Source organism: Centruroides sculpturatus, unplaced genomic scaffold (genome assembly GCF_000671375.1).
Source record: "Centruroides sculpturatus isolate CEXI.00-Female unplaced genomic scaffold, Cexi_2.0 scaffold1765, whole genome shotgun sequence".
Classification (NCBI taxonomy): Eukaryota; Metazoa; Arthropoda; class Arachnida; order Scorpiones; family Buthidae; genus Centruroides; species Centruroides sculpturatus.
The window spans coordinates 53327-78887 of NW_019385957.1; the positions used below are offsets into that span (position 1 = coordinate 53327).

Here is a 25561-nt window from a genome sequence, read left to right on the forward strand (position 1 = left end):
TATGTTATACCTACGTTATTTGATTTAAACATTAATAAATTCAAATTAAAAAAGAAAAAGAAAACGTCTATACAAATTCGGCCAACTCATTTTGTAATCGGATCCACGGAAAATCTCCCGTTACCGATTAACGAAATATTTATCGTTTGGGGGGACTTTGTTCTTGGCAAACATTTCCGTAACTATCTGAAAGGATCTGTAATAACGGTGTCATCTATAACATGTTAGTTGACTTTAAGGCTATGTTTTATCGATTTTGGCCAATTTCAGTTTAATGTAATAAGAGAATCTCTCTTGATTTTGGCATCTTTCTTAGATGAGAATCTGATTATTGTGTATGAGACATTCTGGAAATGCGTTAACGTCAGGAGGAAAAATGCAATTTTCTTCTTAAATAGAATGAAATAAAGAAAAACGAGTCCCGTTTTAAAAATAAATAAGGCCTAAATTATTAATTTGTTTAATAAAGAAATATTGGAATTTAATTATTAAGAGTTTTTTTTCAATTCCTACAAATTGCGTGCCTACAGTAATTTGTAAGCACGTAAGACGGAAAACATAAATGTAAGGAATTTTTACTGATAATTTAGTAAAAAACAGATTATTTTACTAAATAAATATAATTTATAAAAGATTCCATACGTTTTTTTCAGAGATTTCTTCTCTCGAGAAAACATCGTTAAGTATAAAAACCAGGGCTGTGGAGTCGGAGTCGTGGAGTTTTGGTGTTTTAGCTGGAGTCGGAGTCATCAAAAATTCCGCCGACTCCGACTCCTTTTTACTTCCCAACTTGTTATGTATATACAACGGAAAAGTATTGAAATCGTGTCAAATTTGACCCTCCATGTTTCTTTTGCAAATCTACACGTTTGGAGACCTCCCGAATCCCCAAAAAGTCAATAAAAGAGGAAAAATTCGCGCGCGCGTGTGTGTTGGCATCTAATTTGTTTAATTTCTTTATTTTCTGTTCTGAGATATTGAACAATATCTCAGAATGGGTAAAGTTTAAGAAACGAAATGTGGCACTGTAACTTGCGTATAAAAGGGCATTAATACTATTAAGTTTTGGTTCTTAATTAAAGGTCGACAGGGTGAAGACAAAAGGGATCATGTTTCATATCTCTTAATGAATATTTTACTCGTTATTAGCTTTCAAAATTTAAAAAATAAAAAGTAAAACTCGTCTCTACCCTCAAAGTAAGCTTTTTTGTCATTTTATAATAGTACAGTAAAACCTGTTAAGATATTCTCGCCTACGATGTCAGAATGTGTATGAGGACACGATTTAGTTCAACCACTCCGATGCTTAATAACTAACTCCTGTGTTAAACCATCTGATTCCGATTCTAACCACTCTGATTACAGAAATTATTAGGCTTCAAACAGGGTGAACAAAATCATGCCCCCCCACACACACAGTAACATCCACACATATAGAAAAAAACCTCGAATCTTTTGCATATCTCGAAATTTCAAGGTGTCCCGAGTCCAAAAATGTAAAAATTTGGGAGGGGACATTTTTCGACTGAGCGCTACACTTTCCCTCTGTTATGTATAACAGCCGGAAAAGTAAAAATTATCCAATACATATTTATATATTGACTATGTCATTACTTAGAGGAATCTTTTAGCTTTGGAATAAAAAGTTTCTACGTTCTATCTTTATTAGAACTCTATTAATTGAACCTTTTATTCTGAGGTCATGTGACGACATCAGAATTTCCGGGTCTCTTTCGGTAACAAGTTCGCCCCTGGTCGGAGTCGAATGGTAAGGAAAAGTCGGAGTCGGAGTCGGATGGTAAGGAAAAGTAGGAGTCCGAGTCGGTAGATTTTTACGCGACTCTACAACCCTGATAAAAACACATTAAATGAATCGTAAGTAAGTTGTGTGATGAAAACCAAGAGAAAATTATTTTTTGAGAAAATGCAATAAAAAGGAAGAGAAAAAGGAAAAAAAGCGTTACGTCATTTATGAACTCTATCTGAAGGAAGAACTTCGATTTAAAAGACTACATGTCAAAACACATTGTAAATTGACAAAGAATTTTAGAAATATGCAACGAGTAGAAACCGATATCATTCGATTTAACAAAAATTCCTTTTAAAAAAAGTGTTGCATTATCGTTTAAACACCTTCCTCTACGACAATATTATCGCGAAGAAAAGGTGTTTGCAATGACTGTCGTGACCCATCAATTAATGTTCAAAATCCAACTTAAGAAATGGTAATTCGCTTGCCGTTTGTAGGCTATTTCATTTCTCTCAGAATAAAGATTATTTTATAAATATTTTGATATATTTAACAGAAAGTAAACAGTAAAATAGATTTGAAGATATAACCAATATTTGCATTTTTATATTCGATCATTTAAAAAAAAAAAAGCATTAAATAAACTATTTAAATATTTATTGTTTTCTAAAAGTGAATCGAATATAAAAACGCAAATATTAAAAAGGACAAAAACACGCAGTATTTACAAAAATATATATATATAAAAAAAATAAAAATATATCCTTATCAATAAAAAGAAAAGAAATAAACAAGATATAACAAGGGTTTAATGCCATTAAATCCTTGTTATCTCTTGCTTTCTCCTTTTCTTGTGTGTGTTTTAGTATAGGCCTATTTGTTTACATGATATTCGATCATAACTGCATATAAAACAATGGATCCTATATAAGTTGAATAAATCAACGTCATATTCCGAGAAAAAAGGTATGAGGATCAGATTCATACATTATCTTATATTTTTCCTTTTAATATGGATTAAAATAAAATAAATTGTTAAAACATTCCGGAAATTAGTCTCGAATTCCTCCGTCAGAATCCAATACATCACCTTACGGCAACTATAAAAGATGTTTCTCTGTGACAATACAAATATTAATAAGTTTATTCCTTATACCAATCGGTTAACTCGTATAAAAGTTTCAAACAATTTCAAAATTAATGTTTTGGTGCTTGTTTTGAGATTATAAGGAATTAATACTTGCGATGCTTGATCAACTATCGCAAGTCTCCACATTAAAAAGTTGTTATAGTTCGCTAAAATTTCGAGTTCAAAAATTCTCTCCCCTTATAGTTCCATTATAGTCCGTATAATTTATCCTAATATCTTCGTTTACTGAATACTTTTTTTCCTATTTACTAACTTTCGCCCATTATTCAATTCTTATTATAGTCTATTCTACAAAAAAGTTACTAAAAACTCGAAGATGAAATTATCCTCTGACTGAACTAAAGCTCATTTCTACGAAAAAAAGAGAAAAGAAAGAGAAAGTAATAAGTAAAAAAAGGAACTTTCTAAATTTTTCTAACTAAAATTGACCTTCGAAAAAAGAACAAACTTGACAAATCGAGTTTGTCTTTTTTTTATTGAATTTTATACCCGAAAAAAAGACACTTCTTCAGTCAAAATTGGTTATTTCTTAAGAAAATTTAACTCAGCTACTCGATAATATGTTTTGTTACAGGATTTGGATCATATAATTTATCCTAATATCTTCGTTTACTGAATACATTTTTTCCTATTTACCAACTTTCGTCCATTATTTAGCACTTCAAATTAAAAATATACTATTTAATTTAATGTATAAATTAAAAAAAAATACCACTTTTAATTTAATTATTAATCACAAGACAACCGATTTCTTGTAAAAAAATCAAAGGAAATTTGATATTTTTAAACAGAAAAGAGAGACTTGTAACGTGCATCATTTTTCAGATACATCTATGTGATATATAAGCAAAACAGTCTATTCTCTTGTTGAATTTATAATTGTTAAAGAGTTGTTGAAACAAGATACGATCTGAGACCTTTAACTTAATATCCATTTATTATACCTCTCTGGCTTTTACTTCCTTTGTCGAGTGCTGTAACAAAACAATTTCTTCGCATAACGGACGTAAATTTATAATAAAAAATGTAAGTTTAGATTATATAAATTTACATTAACAGCATCTTTTCAAACGTTAAATGAAAAAAATATTTAAAAATTGTAAAATAAAATTACAAAGGAACTGAACTGGTTTTATTATTTCACACAATATTTGAAACATTGACGTTTGAGATGATTTAATTTTATCCTTTAGTCAAATAATTATACAGGCTTTCTGCTAGAAGCATTCTTCTTATAGTATACCCATAGAAACAAATGAGTTTCCAAGAATTCCATGATAAACTATTGCTTTATATGTAGAAGGATATGTATTTAGCATATAAGGGTTCACTACTACCATTAAAAAAACCACAGATATTGAATCCTTTCTCATCTCAAAGAACAAAGACAGTTTAGCAAGAGTAAAAGGACGTCTAACAACCCTAGTTTTAAGCCCTATTTTTTAAGACTTAATATTTTGCTATAGATCTTTCCATCGATCTAAAATATGCTTAATTTAATCATATTCCTAAATTAAACTAAAATTATAAAGTGAATTTTAAAGTCAATTAACGAGCTCCAAATCAATTAAATTTTTTAAAAATTTAAATAAATATTTAATAACGTTGTGATTAATCTCTACACACATTTTTCGTGAATATTTAAATCTAAATAACGATAGCTCAACATACACATTGAATAAATATTGCACTTTAACAATAGATGTGTACAAAAATCATTTCTAATGGGATTATTTAATCAGAATCGATTTTTCCGTCGTAAATTATATAATAATTTACAAAGTTAAAATAGATTGAAGTTTCGAATTATTTGTTTGTTAATTACAACATATTTAATAATTATTTAAAAGTTTCTAAAACTGAAAATAAATAGTACATTCGAGGAAATTAAATCTATGCCTGTTTAGAATTTAAAAACGTGAATTAAATAACGATTTAAAAACTTTATTGGTCATAAGACTACGTTCCAAGTTTAATATTAACTATCATTAACAATTTTAAAATTAAATTTAGAATATATTCATGATTCATGATCAACATCTCATTATAACAGTATATAAAGAGAGCGAAGTTAACTATACATTTGTAAGACTCTTACTATTATGTTATTAATGATTACAACAATCAATCTAAAAGCATCGCATTATAAATGTAAAAATCAGAAAAATAATAGCGTTATTTACTGAAATATAATTAGTTAGTTTTGTGATTTGATACGTTTCATTTAAGTTATCCTTCATTTTGCAGTTTTTGAGTGCATTTTATATTTACCGAAGAGAATTATTACCCTACTTTTAAGTTTTCAAAATATTTTCATTAGTAGGATATCATACGATAGGAATAAAATAAACAAACTAATTTCTTTTGAAATGTCACATTTTTTTTTTCTTTTATGTTCCGCATTCTTGTCTTAAGAATCACAATTTATCTCCATATTTTTCATTCATTTTAATCGTCACATTTCTTTATTGCTTATTGGATAACTTTTAGATATTCCGTAATTTTAATTTATGAATATTTAACTTAAAATATAGGCCTACATAATAAGATGTCCTCGATTAAAGTATAGATATTTATCGCGTAATAAATAATACAACTTGACATAACTGGGCCTAACTTCTTTTTATTATAATTCCATTTTCTAATCTGTAGATCTTCTTAAGAAACTTTCTCGAACGATAAAAATATAAATAAATATATCAATAGAATTTTAACTATTTCTTCATTTTTATTACTTGAGAAATTTACAGAGAATTATTTTATGTAGGCCTAATTTAGTTTTCCTCTTCTTTTATCTCTGCATTTATATCTCTTCCTGCAATACACGCCTGCGATTGATAGATACGACATTAACGGAATTTTAATAACGCTTTAGAAATTAATTATCTTGAAATAAATTAACTTCAAGTTTTTTAATATTGCGAGATTATGCAAATTTGAAAGTTATTTTATAGTTTGATAGTAGTTCGTTAATTTCGATTTTATAATTATAAAGAAACAAGTTTCATAAATGTCAATAGTTAAGTAGTGAAGAAAATTATTTTTGGAGTTAATTCTTTTATATTTTATTTAAAATTTATCGAAGTGAAGCGATGGTTATAATTTGAATCTGGAGAATTTCAATGTTTTGACTTTGCCTTCTTGGAAAAAAAAATTATGCATAGATGAATTTAAATGATCTATTGATAATACAGTTGCCTCTGTCTTTCCATGCAGCTACACATTTTAAGTGAAAAATAAATTTATCTTGTAAATACAATTTAAAATTACAATTGCACCTCGTTATATAGCTCATTTGAATATACATTTATCACGTTTTTTGTGTTCCACGTATAAAAGAGTTTTAACCAAAATGGAGAGATGCGACAGTTATAGGCATAATGCATCATCTGATATATTGCTTATTTGATTTTTCTCCCTATATGAGCGATATAACGAGGGACTACTGTATTTTTTGTTTTTTTTTTAAAGTAAAAAGTAGACTATAATTTACTTCGTACAGCGATAAAATAAATAGTTTTAAACAAACCATTAACTTTTTATTCAATATTTTTAAATTGTTATAAAACTACACTTAAAAAGTGAATACCCAAATTATTTGAATTTAATTATTTATCTGTGTAAAAACTCCGTATCCTATCGCTATGAAGAATTCGGGATCGAACCCGAACGGGTCGAAAATAGCAAGGAATTTTTCTGACCAAAATAAATGATTTTTTTTAATCAGATTATTTAAACGAAATCATTTCTTTATTTATACATATATAGCATTTAATTTCTCATAATAAGTAACAATGGGATGAAAAAATATTTAGTTTTAATAAATTATTACAAAATATTTAGGCCTAATAATAATTCATTTCATTTTATTAAGTCTTCTGAACTAAAACTTCTCGTAAAACTCCAATTATTTTTGTTTTTTCAGATAAAAAAATTTAATTACATAATTAAAATAAGTTTATGCCTATTTAATCTTTAATGAATAGGATCTTCAGGATAAGATCTTAATAGGATACTTTCTCTTTTTTTCCTCCCCACAATGAAAAAGGTGGTAATTTGTAAGTATAAAAAGTCATCATCATCATCATTTTACTAGAAGACAAAATAAAAAATTAATTGAAATGAGAATATATTTTTTTCTTTTTTTAAGAAAATAACAACTTAGGAGCGTTAATTATTCTACTTAAACAGGTATTACGTCAAAGTGTGATGTCATTTCACATACCACGCATAATTTCTTTGACAAATTCCCAATGATTATTTTGAATTGGACCACTTAATCCCTCTCGATTTATTTATAAAACCCGATTAACATTTACAAAAATCGATAAAATTTGCATTTATTAATATCCCGTAATTTTTGTAGCTTATGATTTAAATGTTATTCAGTTTCTCTTCTTAATAACCTTCGCTGTTCCTAATGGTGATTACATCATTCCACGAACCGTAATAAATAAAGGCTCATTCGTTTCTGGGGAAACATCTGGCGTAATAAATCTCTATCGTACTTTCACAGATCAAGATAAAAATTTTCTCCGATGATTAAATCTATCGGCTTCATTCTATTCCCTCCACGATACCATTGGCATTAACCTAAACATATTGAATAATTCTCCATTATTCAATAGAATTGGCCCTTACCAATCTACAATAGTTTACCTTTAACGTGTAAAATAACGAATTAATTTTTAATTCTAATACTTTTGTTTAAAAATAAGCGATAAAATTTTTTGTGTGGACTTCATAAGATAAATTTTAAATTATGATTAAAATTATCCAAATACAAATTAATTTGCTATTTTCTACATTTCGCGCTAGCATACTTTTCTTATAGACGGACTTATCACTTAATTTACTATATTTGTATGTATGCAAATTCAGTAAATACCGATAAGTTGTATTTAACCGTGTTTTCGTTAACTATTCTTTTAATTCTTGATGAACAAACAACACCCGAAGCACGAGTCACACTGTTTAATCCATTCGTTCACCCGAATGATTATTCATTGTAAGCTATAGTATTATAAACCTGTAACATTTACAGTTTGAATCATAAGAATTACACAGTGTATAATACTAATTCCAATAATTTTTATTTTTTAGGAATATAAATATTTTGAATATATTAAATCAATAAGAATTTAATACTGTATGGATAATCCAAACACTCATTTCTATCAGCAAAATAGGAGCATAAAACGAAAATTATTTTATTTAGCAGAAAACAAGGTAAATTTTTAGCTATGCGTGGTATTTTCTACTCGTATTCCTGACTCAAATTATACAAATATCATCGCAAATATCCATGTTTAAAGAGCAATTGGACTCGCAATTTGTCTAAAAGAAACTTCTTAAACTGCTATTCTTTAGGAAACGCACAAATTTTATAGTAGTAATTATGCAAGTTGTACGTTTACTGTAAATAATTCTTTAAATTCTCTCAAACACTGAAGCTAGAATAAACTGTTTAATGCAAAAAATGTAATTTATAAGAGAGTTTACATATATAATCTTTTGTTTAATCTATGAGACGATCGGAAAAAAATCCATTGTATTCAATTATGGAATTGTGCTTTAAATGAACTATCTTTGGCAAAATGATTATTTTTTCCATAAATTTTACTTAAACTGTTCTTTCTTTAGTCTCAATTAAACAATTTAATATCTAAATAACAATTAATATCTAAAAGATTATTCGTAGTATCGTACAGTACATTTATATGACACTGCTTATCACCTTTCTAACGATGCACTGTACTTTACAGTTCAGTACATTGTATAAAAATCGAGTACAATATATAAACAAATTATATAGTTTTTAAATAAAAAATATACTCCTAATTTCGGCAATCTTTCACGGCGAAGAGTTTACTTTTTTTTAAAGAAATGATCCCATATTCTAATAAAAAAAATTCGTAAAAGTGCATGAATTTATTAGGAAAGATACATAAGTTACAGACGTCTACACTTCAAAATTCGGCCGTACGACTAGACATTGTACTCTGGAAAAATAAGATGATGGATGGAGCAGAATATTGATTATGATAAATAGTCTTTCCACAAAAGAATTGCCGGTTTCATCGCATGATATATCTTTTTCAATCGAAATGTTTCGGTCTAACTCAATGAAAACGGCATTAAAATATAGCACGAGAAAAAAGTAGTACTCCTATCGTCTCAAATTTTATATGATACATGTTAAAAATAAAAAGAAAAATAATTTTAAAACAAAAAAGATCTTATATAGAATGTTCTTTAATCTGATTTTATGTAAAAAAAGCTGCATTATAAGTTAATTTATGATATATAATTTTTAGATTTTTATTAAGATAAAATAGAGATGCCAACTAGAAATTTTTCTTCGCATAAAACGTTTTTTCATGCCTTAAGTATAATCTTGTTTTACAATATACACATATAACGTCAAGAAATATAAGTAACAGTTAACATTAATTTATCACGAGGGATTGAGTCACGTTAGGGCCATAATAATGACCCGGGAGTCCAGACCAGACTTGTCATTACAGATGGTTCCAGATGTATCCGGCTCTCGTCTCTTCATCTTTTGATTTATATTTTCTAAACACGAATCTAGACAAATACTTTAATAACCGACGGTCTGGGAATTTTCCTCGTTTCGTATTCCGCTCGTATATTTTAATCATATTTTCAATCGAGATTCGATATTTTTATAATAATAAAATTTTACATTTTAAAATATTTTTCACGTATTAATTCTTTTACGAGCAGTTTTGTTATATGGAATAGAAATTCACCATTTCAACAAAGGTTCTACTTGAAGTGACTTTATAGATCTGTCACGAATTTACGAGATGACGTTCGAGTGACAAATCTACGAGATTCTCGGTCGAGAAATTAATTCTAGTGGACTTTCATCTTCTACATAATTGATTCGATTACAGGAGACGGCGAAAGGGTCGTCTTTGAGCGATAAATTATAGCGAACTTTTACATCTCTGCAATTAGGCTCAAATTGCTTTGTTGTAAACACAGCATTGGAGGAGATAAACCAGAATTATCGATCGATCGACGAATAACAAGCTTACATTCCGATCGTAAAGCACTAATTTGTTCAAAAAATATCTTTTTTTTAAAATATATTTTATTTAAATTTACTTTCCTAACAAGATTTATAGGAATTTTTGAAGAAAAAGTATCTTAAATTCAAGAATTTAACATCCTAATTTAGATATTTGAAATTGTCATAAATTATAATAAAGGAAATGTTAGGAGACAAAATTTTTGATATTTCCAGACTTCATTTAAATAATTCGATTGCGTACAGGCTGTGCAATTTGCCCAAAGTATTATTCGGGGAGGAGGTGGGAACCGCGCAACTGAAGAGAACAGGAGTGCGGACGGGGTTCCAGGAGCGGTAAAGTTACCCTTAGGCACGTGACATAACACGGTCACGGCCATTGAAGAGAACCCGCAACGAATGTGAGCTCCCCATTTCTATTTGTCCTTCGACCTCGTCACGATGTTCATTATACCGCTAAATGTCGTCCTTCATTGGAGAATGAAACACGTTGTCATTCACTTCATACGTGCATCTTTCTTGTCTCTTCTAAAACAAAGCATATTTCTTATTGGTTAAACCTGTTTCTATTTAGAAATTATTCGAATTTACGCCATTCTGTACAATTTAGAGAATGTCTATTATCAAAAACTTCAGTTTTATCGGAGTCGCATTTGAACTGGAATTAGATTAAAGAACGCACTTGTAGCTCGAAAAAAATGATGGTTATATCAGTTTCATTTGAGTTCGATAAAGCATTTAAGACGTTTCAATGTTGAGATTTTAATTTTAAATACAATATTTATCATTTAGAATCATTCGTATCTCGAGAATTAGTCAACAAATGATAAGAATTAGGCCTACGTGTTTGACAGAGGTAGTTTTTATATTAATTAGTCACTTATAGATCCGGTACTAATGCATTAATTTCCAATCATACTGCCTTCGTTTGCAGGCATAGGGTCTAACAGAATGTTATTATTTTAATGAAAACATTCCCCCATCCAATTAACTACATGTTTTCTGTTTTGTAAGGATCTATTCGCTTTTGCGGGGATATATTGATCGATTATAGAGTTATGTAGCCTAAATTAAAATTTTCATTTGTTCGTTTATAACATTTACGATATTTTATAGCTTAAAACCATTGAAAATTTATTTCCGCCGAACGATTCTTAAGATGTTAGTGTCGTTCATGATCTCGTAAAAATTGTTATCGAGACATACAGTATACGTAACAAAAAGGCATCGGCGTGGTGTGGAGATCTGCGGTCTTCCACTAAAGTTTTACGTCTTGTTTAAGGGTTTCTGCTAGACTTATTTTGTGCAGATCATTGTCATAGTGATGGCTGAATAATGCCGGTCGATTTTTTTGAAGCAGTCTATCGTTGTATTACGGGGTACATCTCCTCTTCCCTTCCATCTCCATACAGTTGGATTGACTGCATATATAATCTGAAAAATAAATTGACTGGTTAAAAAATTCTTCGAGGGTCCGTGACACAGATTAAGCTGAACGAGATTCACAAAAGATGGGGTGAAGAATCATTTCCTTTTCNAGATCTCTCTCTCTTTATACTAATATAAGTGACGAACGTCACGTTTTTATACTCAATTTATTTAATAAAATCAAAGAAAATTATTTTTCTGAATGTCGATTTTTTTGAAGCAGTCTATCGTTGTATTACAGGGTACATCTCCTCTTCCCTTCCATCTCCATACAGTTGGATTGACTGCATATATAATCTGAAAAATAAATTGACTGGTTAAAAAATTCTTCGAGGGTCCGTGACACAGATTAAGCTGAACGAGATTCACAAAAGATGGGGTGAAGAATCATTTCCTTTTCTCGAATGTGCTGAAAAAGTTGAGTTACGGAAATTTATTCGCTTATCGTTTAAACAAAATCAAATAAAATTAACTTACTATTCGTTACAACTATTTATACGTATTTTAAATTATTATAATAACTGTTTAATCGTATAATTTCTCAAATTTTGGTTTATATTTACATATTTAAACCTGCTTGAATTTTTTTATAGGTACAGTACTATCCGATAATTTTGTATGATATTTGATAATTCAAACTATCGTTAAAGCGAAACAATGTTGATTCTCTGTTGCACAACTCGACCCAATTAACTTTATTGTATGAAGAGTTAAGAATAATTTACGGGCAAAACTTGTCATTTTTTATTATTAATTCTGGATTGTCTGTAAAATATGAATGCAAAGGAAGCAAGGCACGTTTTAAAGGTAATTTTTAACTATTTCTTATTATCTAGCCCAGGGGTGGCCAACATGAGGCCCGCGGGCCGCATGCGGCCCGCCGGGAGTCGTGTTGCGGCCCGCGGAGCTAGGTCAAATGAACATAAATGTTAACTTTATTGTACATATCACCAAATGAACATTAGAAGAGTTAAGAAGGTTTGGAAGAGTTCTATGAAACGTATTTGGACAAGGATAAATATCTTGCGTTTTACAAACATGCTCTGTCAATGGTTTCGCTATTTGGAAACACTTATGCGTGTGAACAACTTTTTAGTCGTATGAAGTACATCAAATCACAAGTGAGAACACGAATTACTGATGTTCATTTGGAAAACTGTTTGCGTGTAGCGACTACATCAGTCCAGATCAATTTTGATGCACTTACTTGTTAGTTCTGTAAAACAAAGTCAGATGTCTCACTTTTAAATATTTTTAAATTGTCTAATAAATATGTTTCTCGGTTATTAAATAAATGATTCTCGGTTATGTTTTATTTTCTTCAAAAAAATAAATATACCTATTTTTTGTGTTTTTTTTTACATTAAACCAGGCAAGTGTTTGACCACGATCTCACCTACTGGAAAGCAACGATGCGGTTGAAGTTGTAGCACGCTTGCTTGTTTACTTTAATTTAAAAAAAAAAATTAGGTGCGTGGCCCGGCAGGAAATATTATTTCTGAAATATGGCCCGCCTGCTAAAAAGGTTGGCCACCCCTGATCTAGCCCTTTCTGTGTGCTTATTGTTACTAAAAACAAATAATAAAAGGAGAAAATTAGTTAATAAACAAACAAACAACTCACTTTAATAGTAGAATAATAAATATTCGACTACTCATTATAGGTGTGATCGATAGCAGAAGAATAATTTAAAATTTGTCACAAGAACAATTGGAAAAAATTATTTTAAATTTAAATTTGATTTTTCTGATTATTTATTCACTTGTTGAATATTTTATATTCACGACGCATACATTTATTTTTAGCATTTTGCATCATCGATGCTCGTTATTTTTTCGGTAAGTGCTTCGGATTCTAGTTACAAAATGATTTAGCTTTGAAGTTCGGCACTTACGGAAGAGAACGTGCCAAGTTTCTAGATAAATTATAATTTGGAATGAAGCCGAATGTAATCTTAAATTAGATAATTTCCACGGAACGAATAACAACAAACGTTAACACGTGCAAGACAAAGTGATACGACGAGGAATCCGCGATAAATTTTGCGACATCGTTACAGATAGTCACGATAAAAGTCACACTCCAGACGGCACGCGCTATCTATATATCCTACTGACGATCGCATTTTCGATATTCTCACCCTTCGTAGGAACATTTGTGCTCCTCTCAATAAATATCTAACAATTCTAAACTACACACTGTATCACCCGTTTATTGGAATTGTTATCGGGCTCTCAAATTCTTATAAAATAATATCCTCGATTTATTTAGCTATCAGTTTGAAATCTAACATCATCTGTCCTAAATTTAAATTTCCTTACATTTTTATGTAGAGTATTTTTAGGGTTTAAGTAAGAAGAAAGAATGACTAACATCTTCATTTTTCGATATGATTAAATCTAATTCGAAAGGCTTGGGATAAATATCTTATAGCCTTAATTGTAGACTTATTTTAAAAATTAAGACTTACATTTTCTACCTTAAATCTCGATAAAAACCTAGGATAAACGTATAAGTACAGTCGAGGTTATCTATAGAAGATGAACCACTATAAACAAACAATTGGATTTTTCGTCACTCACAAATAATCTCTGTCTATAAGTTCCATTAACCTCAATGTTTTATTTAATGAAAATAAATAAAAATAAACACTAATGTTCTTCATAGATCCGTTCTTAAAATAATGATTCTCATTCATAAAGCAATCAAAATTATGACTCAGTTAATCGTGAAGAACTATTTCGAGCGATAAAATGACCGAAATGTAAAATTTATTTGGAAAAAACGAACGTTAGGCATACCTTTATGTACAGAAATAATTTAATTTTCGTTATTATTTTGTAAAATAAATAAATTTTTGAAAAAATAGGCTAATTAAAGACGTTGATCAACGACAGTTTAGCGAAGTTCCTAATTATAGAAACGCAGGAAAATAGAAAATTCGAATATCTTTAAATCGGAAATCAGATCGGCAATATCGGGTATTTTTTTAAATATTCCAAACAATATCTAAATAAAAAAATATATATAAACAAACTTCAAACGTAGGTTAAATAGCTATTTAAAGAATAACGACAAACATGTAGACACAGGAAAGATGAAGAAAATAAGTTTTGAATAAAGGCAACGATAATGTCGCCATCTCACTTGAAAGTGCATCACCTTCGCTATCAAAAGTAAATGGATTCTCTTCCAGAAAATAAATTAAATTTCATTTTTTCTCATCTCGTGTTACGCTAATTCTTAATGAAAATGTATAAAAACTAGTTTTTCGTTTATTCGAACGAATGCAAGTTTAGATCTCTCTCTCTTTATACTAATATAAGTGACGAACGTCACGTTTTTATACTCAATTTATTTAATAAAATCAAAGAAAATTATTTTTCTGAATGATTTTCATTAAATTTTATAATTTTTCATATTTATAAAGTTAAGAATATTTTCGAAATACGGAGGCAATTTGTACTGATTCTTGTTATATTTAAAATATGACCTTGCAGCGAGGAAAACTGTTATTGTTTCGCATTAGTTACAAGTTAATCTACATCTATATAAGTTATATAAAATTGAATTTTTGACTGTCTATCCGTTTGTTCAAGTATCACATGAGAAAGGCTGAACAGATTTGTATGAAACTTTGTAAATATTGTAAGCATATTCAAGGATAGTCCTGGAAAGGATATAGGCTACTTTCGAATTCACATCCGTCTGTCGCCCGCGTATCACGTGAGAAGGACCAAATTCTTCTCAGGTTATACAATGTATTTAGAGTAAATTTCGATTTAAAATTGTTTTGGTCAGATTTATTATAAGTGCAGTACATACTGTTTGTCCACACTTTTATACTATTATATTAACTTTACCTAATACAGTGAAACGGACACTCACGAATAGTCTCTACTTAACGGAAATTTTTACAATCTTCAGACCCTTCAAAAAAGGACATCTATTACATTTGCCTCTAAATAGCGGACAGACTACTCGGTTCCCATGATGTTCGCTATTTGGAGGTTATACTGTAAGTTATCATTTTCCCAAGACGGGTTCTCGGCTAGTAAATAATAAATTATTAAGTTTAAAGACGCCTTTAAGAGTTTCAAGTTTAGCGATTTATAATGAAATTAAATCTTTTAACTTAGAAACATTAATAAGTAATGTTAGTTTTAAAATCGAATAAAGTAAAGACGATTAATCAAATTCGTAACAATTCTACAATTTTTTTTGAGTTAGTAACACGTAACACGATTTATTTCAATGTGTTTCAATTTAAAAAATTACAAGAAACTCTTTAAAAAATTTCCACAAGAAATTAAAAGAAGAAAACACAGGGACGTTTCATCCTTTTTTTTTTTTATCCTTTTCACACCTCAGAAACAGTGTTACGGCGGAATCGACCTTATATTGTAGGCTCTTATCTGCCTCAATATATAAATTATAATTAAAAATTACAATTTAATTAGAATTACATTTAAAAAATTACATGATTTATCGTCCTGGATATTTACTGTTTTTAAACTAGTTTTGTTAGTGTTACAAATGGAAATTTTTAATAAGTCGAACTGATGTTATGTAGTGTTTATAAAATTTAAGTCGATATATAATACTATAAGTTTGATGTTTTTATGTAAAATCTCACGATCTTATTTTCTGAGATTGTTGTGTAACAGCGTGTTTCGCTTATTAAAATTTCCCTGCAAGTTCTCTCTTCATAGTTTACCTCGTTTAAACATTTCGTTGTAACAAAATAAACATTTTTCTCTTATAATTTTACTTAAATACAATGAAAATGAAAATTTATAAAATCAAATCAAATAAAGCTAATATTAATTAACAAAAGGCAGAATTTTAATTTTCGTATTTGCCTTTGAAGATGAACGTGTTTCATTATTATATTAATTATAACAATACAATTTATGCAATTTCGTCCGATTAGATTTTCGATTTGTACGTTTCCGGAAATACACACACTATAAATCTATCGTAATAAATCATTTCCACAATATTACAATTGAACACAGAGATATAGGCCTACAGGACTTGCCAGCAAAGTCGTGGAACTACTCTCTCACCTTCATTTTTTTACTTAAAATTATAAATCATTGGAAGAAATAAACAAAATTTCAAAAAATAATTACTAGAGTAAACTTTTTTTATAAATTAAAATGTAAAAACTATTTAAGATTTTAGTATTGAATTCAATATATAGAATGAAAATCATCTCCAAATTTAATTAATCGCATTGTAACTTGCAGCTATTTTCATTTTTTGACTAATTAATTAACATTATATAAATTAATGTTTTCATTTAGATAAAGATGTAGATCATTTCTATTTTCCCAAAATTTATTTTTAATTATAGGCTCGTATCCTAAAGTATCGATTAAATCGATTCTTAACGATTAATTCTTAATAATAATCTAGTTTCAATGGTATATTTCTCATCCTAAAGCGGACTGCTTCGATTTTTTTGGCACATGGGATGATCGGAAGTGTCATTTCAGTATGCCTCGGAGCATTCCTACTCATCCGATAGCATCTAATGCATTTTCATTTGCTCCGCCCCAAAATGGTCTCTCTTCTGCCTTGTGATGTTTCTCCTGTCTTTATGTATTGTGTTTTCAATTTTTTACACGTTTCATTTAATATTATAGACTGTCAAAAGATAACGAATCGGCGCAACCTGTTTCTCGAAAAATCTCATCCTCATTACGGATACTGTATAAAAATCTCTTGGCTAATTTATTTTACCAACATATAAATATACAGTATAAAGGGAGGGAGCCCCAATTTGGTACACCAAATTTGTCAATTCTTGGGGAAAATATTGGAATTGGTATAATACTTGGCGGGCCTTACTGGGGCCCCTACCTTATTTAAAATTAAAATCAATCGTTGACATTCGACGAGCTAACGACAGAATCTGCTATTATCCTCTTTACCGGGGGGTAACAAGCTACAGAATGCTCAGGAGAGACCAAACTAAATTGCGTTTAGGCTATTGTGGTGTGTCTGCCACCAGCGGAATGCAATTTGTAACTTCGACAGAGAGATAATTGTTCATTGTAAATTCTCTATTCCGAATCGATGCGATTATTTATTAAGTTTGACAGTATCTTTCGTTATTTATATCTAATTGTAATTAATTTTAAATTATGCAAATTTCTCCGAAAATTATAAGAAATGTCTTGAGACATTTAAAATAGTTCGGAAGAGGAAATTAAGAGGCAGGGTAATTAGTAAAGAAAATTTTGTAAACGGAATAAGAGTTTAAAATTCAAGTTGGTGACAATAAGAGAGAAAATAGAGAAATTTTTCGATTTGCGAGTTAATTTTGTTATTAAATTAGAATTTTACGCGGCTAAACACGCTTTGTCTTGGCTGCAGGATACAAATATCGGATTAATTAAATTTTTTTTTTAATAAAAATTCGGAAGAATGCTTTATTTTCTTAGGTTTTAAAGATTCTTCTTCATTATGAATTTATATCTTCGTATATATCGAGCATAGTTTAAAGAATTGGACTTAAAAACATCGCAGACTTTCCGAATTTAAAATTTTCAATTAAATAATCAATCACTGAAATTCCTTTGATAATTATAACAACTTTTTTTTAATCAACACATGGTCGTGAACTCGAATTATTTCAACGGCCATACGTTTTGGAAGGAAGATGGCGTATTGATTCCTGTATCATAAATTAAAACAACAATGAGTTGCGGAATTAGATGCTATCTATCGCAATTATTACGACATAAAAACTCGCAGCCAGAACGAGGAGGTCTTCAGAGTACAATAGTTCCCGTACAGTGTCATGTGACTCGCCCATTGTGTGATTGATACGGCTGCCAGTCACGTCCTCGATCCCCTCTCGACAATAGCGTCATCCATCAATATCATCTGCAGCAATTCGTTATCGCCATCTATGGGGAAATAATACTACTAAACAGAGTCATTCGACGACGAATTCAGTTTTAAATTCTCACCTTTATTATATTTAAATACGTATTCCGAACGAAACGATATTATTTTAATCGAAAGATATTTCTGTAAAATCAGTTCTAGAATTTGCTAGAATTAAAAGATTCATTCTTCTTACATCCGAAGTAGAATATTCCATTCTATTCACCTCGGAGGGTTGGCGGGTGTTCCGAGTTCCTCCCAACTTTTCTCGCTGTATAATTTTATCATTTTTAAATATAATTAATGGCAGATAAACGAGTCGACGTTTTTCTCACTCGCGTAACATTCATCTTTGGTTTGAGCCAAAAAAATTTATTTGTATAAATTAATTTTTAAGTTTCACTAGAATTCACACGAAGAATAGAAGTCGGCTTTGAAGAGTACAGTACAGTACAGTACATCTTCAACTAGACGAGACTTTACAATAAATTCGTCTGGACCACCTGCATCGAATCCATTCATTCATTATCCGGATTGTGCAATTTTGAGTTCTTTTTTCCTTAGATTACGCTATTTTTCGTGCTAAATAGTAGTGAGAACAAATTTCTATGGAAAGAAATTTAGTTTACGGAATTCTATAAAAGTGTTTCGTTGGACATTAAATGAGTAAATTTTGGATTAATTACATTATTTGCTGGCATATAAAATCCACTTTTTACCCGAAAAATACAGTCTGTAAATGGGGTGAGTCTTATACGCCGACAAATACGATACGTAAATTATTAAACTATTCAGAAACATTTTAATGATTAAATTGTAAAATAAAATTTTTATTTTCATTTATTTAATTTTAACTTATTTCTGCCGCCTTTTTTTATTTTTACCGTCGTTTTTATCTAGGCTTGTTTATTGCAAGCATTTTTTAAACATTTGTTTTTTTTAAATAAATTTGTTTTTTTTAATAACGAAGTTCTTTACGTTATGAAATAATGCAAACGTGTTCGAATTTAGTAAAATAGCCGAATGGCTGATATGTAACCAAATTTAAAACGATGAGAAGCTACTCTCCGTGGTAGAGTTAAGGGAATACATTAAGAGGACGGTGGAGAGCGTGCATCGATAGTATAGTTAGTGAACATATCATAAGCATACATTCAACTGGTTTTCTACCATTTGTAATACCATTTGTAATTCAATCGTCGCAGCTGTTTCTTTGATATTAATCTGCAGCTCACTGCTACAACGAAATAGTTAAGTATCGTAAGCATTACGGTCTCATAAGGAAATTTGCTTTGAGAATCTTTTCTAACCACCTAATTATATATTATATAACGTCTCTAATTATATATTAAAATATGTTTTCTATACAAATTACTACTTTATATTTCCTATTCTTGGTGATTCGCAAGATTGAAGTAAATATCACTTATAAAGTATGCTTTTAGAAACATCTTTCATAATGAAAGATATCAAAATTATTTAAGGTTTACGATGAAGATAATTGTCTAATTTAAAAAAGTATCAGCTGCAGTGAGAGAGAGAGAATTTTTTAAATAATGAAAGTAATGTATTTTAATTATTATCATCAAAAATTTAAATAGTTACTACAGATCACAACCTTTTCCTCGGAAGACTCACGTGAACTTTAAAAGACTAGTCTGGAGAAAATGATAGAAAGAAAAAAAAAACATCAACATTTTATTATTATTTTTTGGATAACAACGAACATACACAACGTAGAATTTGCAACGGATTTTTCAAAAGCCAGCCCTCAAAATCGAGGATAAATTTTGTATATCCAATATTGCGATCTCCTTTAGATAGGCATAGGCTATATAAAACCAAATTATTGAACATCAAATATTTTATTTTCGAAAAAGTCTGTTCGAAAAGGTATCTAGAAGCAAAACTAGAATATATTCCCGGTAGAAACTTTTTAAAAATTTTAAAATTCGATACTGACAGTTTAAATGTTGACGATAAAACATTTGAATGAAAAGAAATTACGCGCCGCGGATAAATACGAGTATACTTCGAAGGGCCTTAGTAGGAGATCCATGGTCTACTGCAGTGTTTCTCAACCTCTAACGAATCGTTGCCCCCTTCAAAGTAGTATCGCCCTTCAATAAAACCGTTTCGTAGTATCGCCCCCTTCACTCCAAAATTCCGATGCCGAGAGCCAAGACTAACGTCAAATTCGTTCTGCATTGAATAGATTAGTAACTAGTTTAATGTTATTTGTTTAATTATTGTACGATATAACGAATAAAATATCTAATTATTCTTAATATAATGTTTTAATATATCTCCCAGAAAATTGTTTCTTGCCCTCCCAAAATATAAATTGTTACTAATCGCCCCCTCAACATGGAAAAACGCCCACATGGGGGCGATATCGCCCCCCGTTGAGAAACACTGGTCTACTGCGTTACATGTTACGAATGAATAGTAAATATTCGTTGATATTTTCAACAAGTAGTAGAACTATAACAAAATTTATCAGTATAAGTAGCATATTTTTCTTTAAGCAGGAGGATTATAGTTAAAATTTAAAAAAATATTTTTTGATAGCTTAATTTAACTCTTGTAATCTTCTAACTTAATCTCTTACTTAATGAAAAAAAAAACAAATATTATCTTTAGGAAGTAATCTAATTACGTCAGTGAACGGATCTGACGTGATAAAACCAAAAAGATTTTAAAATATATTCTATGATTCTCAAAGCTTCCATCTGCTGTTCTTTATCCGTGATATAAGAGAGAACAGGCAAGACGTCTTTGTTACTTTGTTCACGAGCACAAGTATCACCCCTGTTTGTCAAATATCCCGCAGTTCTGCCAAGACTTTTGAGAGTTATTTGAGAGAGAGAGAGAGAGAGAGGTATCTAGAGTTGAAATATCTAGACACCTTATGATTACAATGTAGAAATATACATTCAAAAGTAGTAACAAATCTCTTAATATAACAGTAACTCAATTAACATATATTTTTCGTTATTTAAACGCTTTTATTTAACTAACTTTATTTTACGTCCTCAAATCTTGCAACTCAAATTTCATTCACTTTTAATTAAGTTAGAAGGCCGAAACTTTGAGGACGTGAAGTCCAATGACAATTCACTTTAATGCCGTCTTAAAGGGTGGCCCACCCTCACCATTCTCCTCGTTCAGAAGCCCGATAAACAAACGTATAAATTAAATAATGATGTGCTTATGTAAATGCACTACAGTGATGTATAGGGTGGGATTGAGAACATCTCCATCCCAGTCTCGAAAAATATGACCAGCAAAAGCGTTAAAAATAAGTTTTTAAATATATTAAAAATTATTTCTTTTATAGAATGAACAATTTAATTTTATATTTAATCGTCTTATGCGTATAAACTAAATTAAGCTAAATTAACTCACTTATATCTAATTAAAACATAAAAAAATTGCAATTACACACGTTCAAATTAAAATGAATAAAATATGAATATTTTAAACAAATATTTTTGAAAAATTTTCGTAATTTCTAAATAAATATTTTACAATTTGGTTTGGAGAATTTCATTATCTAACTGAATTAATAATTAATGCCTTTAATTTATTATTAAAACCATGTTATTTTACAAGAATTAGATAATACGAAATGTATTAAATTAATTAAGCCGAAAATAGTTTTAATATTTTAAAATTTCCTAAAGGCTAAATTATTTGTTAAAGTTTAATTATGATATCTGGAGAAAAAAATGATTAAAAATATGCTTGGAAATATAAAGAAAAATGCTAATTATTAAAACAAACAATTCAAGAAATTCGATAAATATTCAGAATGTTATTTCTTAATTTCAGAATTTGAAACTATTTTCAATCAAACATCTTTTAATATTAAATGAAACAGGAATTTTGTTTTATAAAAATCATTTCGGCGAATCTGATTGATGCGTGGGAAGATAAATTATGAAAATTTCCTCTTATTTTGTGTTTTGACTCTTTGCATTTGACAAGCAAATGTCACGGTAATTTAATAATTATTATATTCTCTTTAAACCTGTATTTAGCCACTAAATAAATGAATTAAAATTTGTTGTGTAAATACAATTTTTATGCTAAAAACTTACCTTGACATCATCGAATTAATGACTTTCTACATTACTTATTTAATTTGGTACTCGTTTAAACTGGTTCTATAATGCTGAATTGAGAAAAAAATTCGCTCTTTTTCTCTAATTTATCATTTTTCTTCTTAATAAGAAGCCTAATTTAAATTAGTTTTGAAAAAATATAAAATTCATCTTTCTTAGAGATCAACGACAAGGCATACTGAATCAAGAGAAATTTACATATTAATTACATAAAATTTTATTCTTTATTAAATTAATATTGTATAATTTTTACATTGCTAAATGAATTTAGATATATTAAATTAAAATATAGATAATTTTTAAAGTAAAATTACTATATATGATTTATATTCCGTACAATAATCGAATTTATGAAATATCGTTGGCGAAATCTGATGCGAATGAATAAAATTATATGAAATATTTTTGAAATAAGTTAAAAATATATTTACTTAAAACGACGTAAATAACTTATAAATAAAAAAAACATTGATTATTATTTTCATTTTTATTTAAGTAAGAACTAAGAAGAATTCTTTGATGTAAAGGAACATCAAATCTTTTTTTTATTCGAATTCCTACGGAATATTTTTCGGTTAAATTTTAAAATGTGATAAATTTTTGTTTTGTGACATGCTATAATACGACATAAAAGAAAAATGCTTACTAATTTAGTCTTTAGCAAAACGATTTACTGTTATTACGATGACCAAGTCTAAAAATGTATACGCGATTACGTAAAATTTTCTTGAAATTAACGTAATTTTTTATCAACACTTGCAATATCCGTGAAAGATTTTTGTAAAAATAAATATGAAAAAAATGAAAGATGTAAAATGTTTCTTTATTAATAACAAATAAAGATTTTATTATTATTTTTTTTTTGTTAATTAAAAAACAACATTAATTTATAGTGGGAGAACCATTTAAGCCCTTAACTTTTCTTTGAGTTCAGGGAAAATTCTCCTTCTTCCCATCTTGGCTATGGCTCTGCCTGTATATAAGATATAAGCCTATAGTAACATTACATTTTTAAAATACTTTTCCGTCATCCTGAAAAGAAATAAATAAAAATATTTCATATTGGTATAATCATTTTATAAGAGAGTTTTAGATTAAAAGTCATTCGATTACTTAAGTATTTTAATTATTTTTTAATTTATCAAAATATTGGCCAATTTCTTCATTTACAATGAGAAAATCTTAATAAAATCATTTATAATTTTTACAAGTAAAATCTTGTCATTTCTTCTATATCAGGACATCGTTTACTTAAAAGCAAACGATGTCATTTACGAGTCTAAGAAATGGTTCTCATCAAAATTCATGTAATTCTGTAATTTATTATTCAGTTACGGATTTTGTTTTTAATTCTTCTAATTCCAAAGATGATAAAGTTTACATCGCATAAGATATTGATTGATGTAGTAAGGAAGTGATGTAGGCCTACATATTAATATATATAAAATATCAGTGACAACGGTACGAGATGCTATGTATGTGTTTAATAGAGATAAATATCCAATAAAGCTTTATTACCCAGTTAAAACGAAGATATTAACCGAATGTTTAAATGCTTGTAAATTTATAAAAATGTTTCTAGTTTTATAGATCGTAGCATTTAACATTTAGTAACGTCGATATTTTTAAAAATATTTTTTATTCTGAATTTTTTTTTCTCGTGGATTCTTTCGAATTTCTTACCATCAATATTTTAAAAAACATACTTTTTAAATTTGAATAAGTATTTACAAAATATAAAATTTTAAATAAAAATTCAGTTATATTTTATGGAAAGATTATACCTGAAGCAATAATTTTTTTAACATGTGATAAGTTTTTTTTAAATATTGTTTATTTATTTTAGAGTAAATCAAGAGTAAAAATGACATTTTATTTCGTGAATATGTCGACGCTTTAAATTTAAATGGCTTTAAACTAAATCTCTAAATAAAAACACAGATTAAATATATTTTAATTTTCTTTTGTTTCTATCTTTTGCTTATAGTTATGTAAGATACAGTTCTATGATCATACTCCGAATTTCAAGAAAACTAAAAGCTCATTGATCTTTAATGACGTTTGTTTGGTGAATTCAAAATTATATAATATAAATTACAATAAAAGTTTCGATATTTTAATAAAGGTGAAATAAAAATAATCGAATTAATTAGGTTTAACGTCTTCATTACTATAATTTTATCTATTAACATAACTGAAATATTCGACTTTTTATCTCTTTCAAATCGTATAAAGTACATTGAAATAAATAATTACCATTTCTACTTCTGATGAATGAAAATAACGAAATCCCCTATGCAAACTATAGGTTGCTTTTCTGTTGTCTTCACCGGGCTCTCGTTTCTCCTGTATTTATTGATATAAAAACAGGTTTATCAAATTTAGACGGTGAAAACATCTAAATTTGATAAACGAGCTTATTTAATTGAAAAAGAATAAAGTGATTAAGATGCGACATTAACATTGACAGATGAATCATCAAAATAATTATAATATAAAAACTGGCTAGAGATAAAAAAAAGTCTTACATATTCTTTATTCAGAATGCATTCGAATGCACAGCAGTAGGAATAGTTTCATTCTTTTAAGATTTTAATTAAAGAAATAAACTTCTTTGAATAAACCATTTAATTTAAAGTCGCAGAGATAACTTTAAATTTAATGGTCTAACTCTTTCTTCACACCAATTAATCAGCCTCGAGTACATCAAATAAGCAAAATAATGATGTATTTATTGTTCTTTCTTACCTAAAAATCTTTTAGCTGTACTTTTTGTTTACTTGTTTAAACAAAGAAGAGACTAGAGTTTTATTAAAATCAAAGAACAATTTTTATTAAAGTATAAAATAATCCGTCACAAAGTGACATTCTAATTTCGTTTCTTAGCAACTACAAAGATACTTAATGTAAAACATCGATATTCTATTTTCTTAATCGAATGACTCCAGGACATTCATTTTTCTAATATTTTTCATTATTTTTGTTTCTGTTATTTATTAAAATGTTATTTAAAAATAAAAAATAATTATAATTGAAAATAATATTATATCAAAATATGTTTGTAGTTATAAATTTCCTTATCATAAGTAAGAAATGATAATTGATTACACACACGAAAAATTAAGATACAGTATAAAGGGAGGGAG

The 25561-nt window shown here is 28.6% G+C and overlaps 1 long non-coding RNA gene across 1 annotated transcript in view; it reads right to left on the reverse strand.

The window, feature by feature from the left end:
* The window catches only part of LOC111612806, a 38940-nt gene extending 16358 nt beyond the window's left edge, over positions 1 to 22582 (reverse strand). Inside the window, exon 1 of the long non-coding RNA XR_002754678.1 lies at positions 22392 to 22582. This is a non-coding gene — a long non-coding RNA (uncharacterized LOC111612806). The remainder of the gene's footprint in view (positions 1 to 22391) is intronic.
* Positions 22583 to 25561: the final 2979 nt, after the last annotated feature.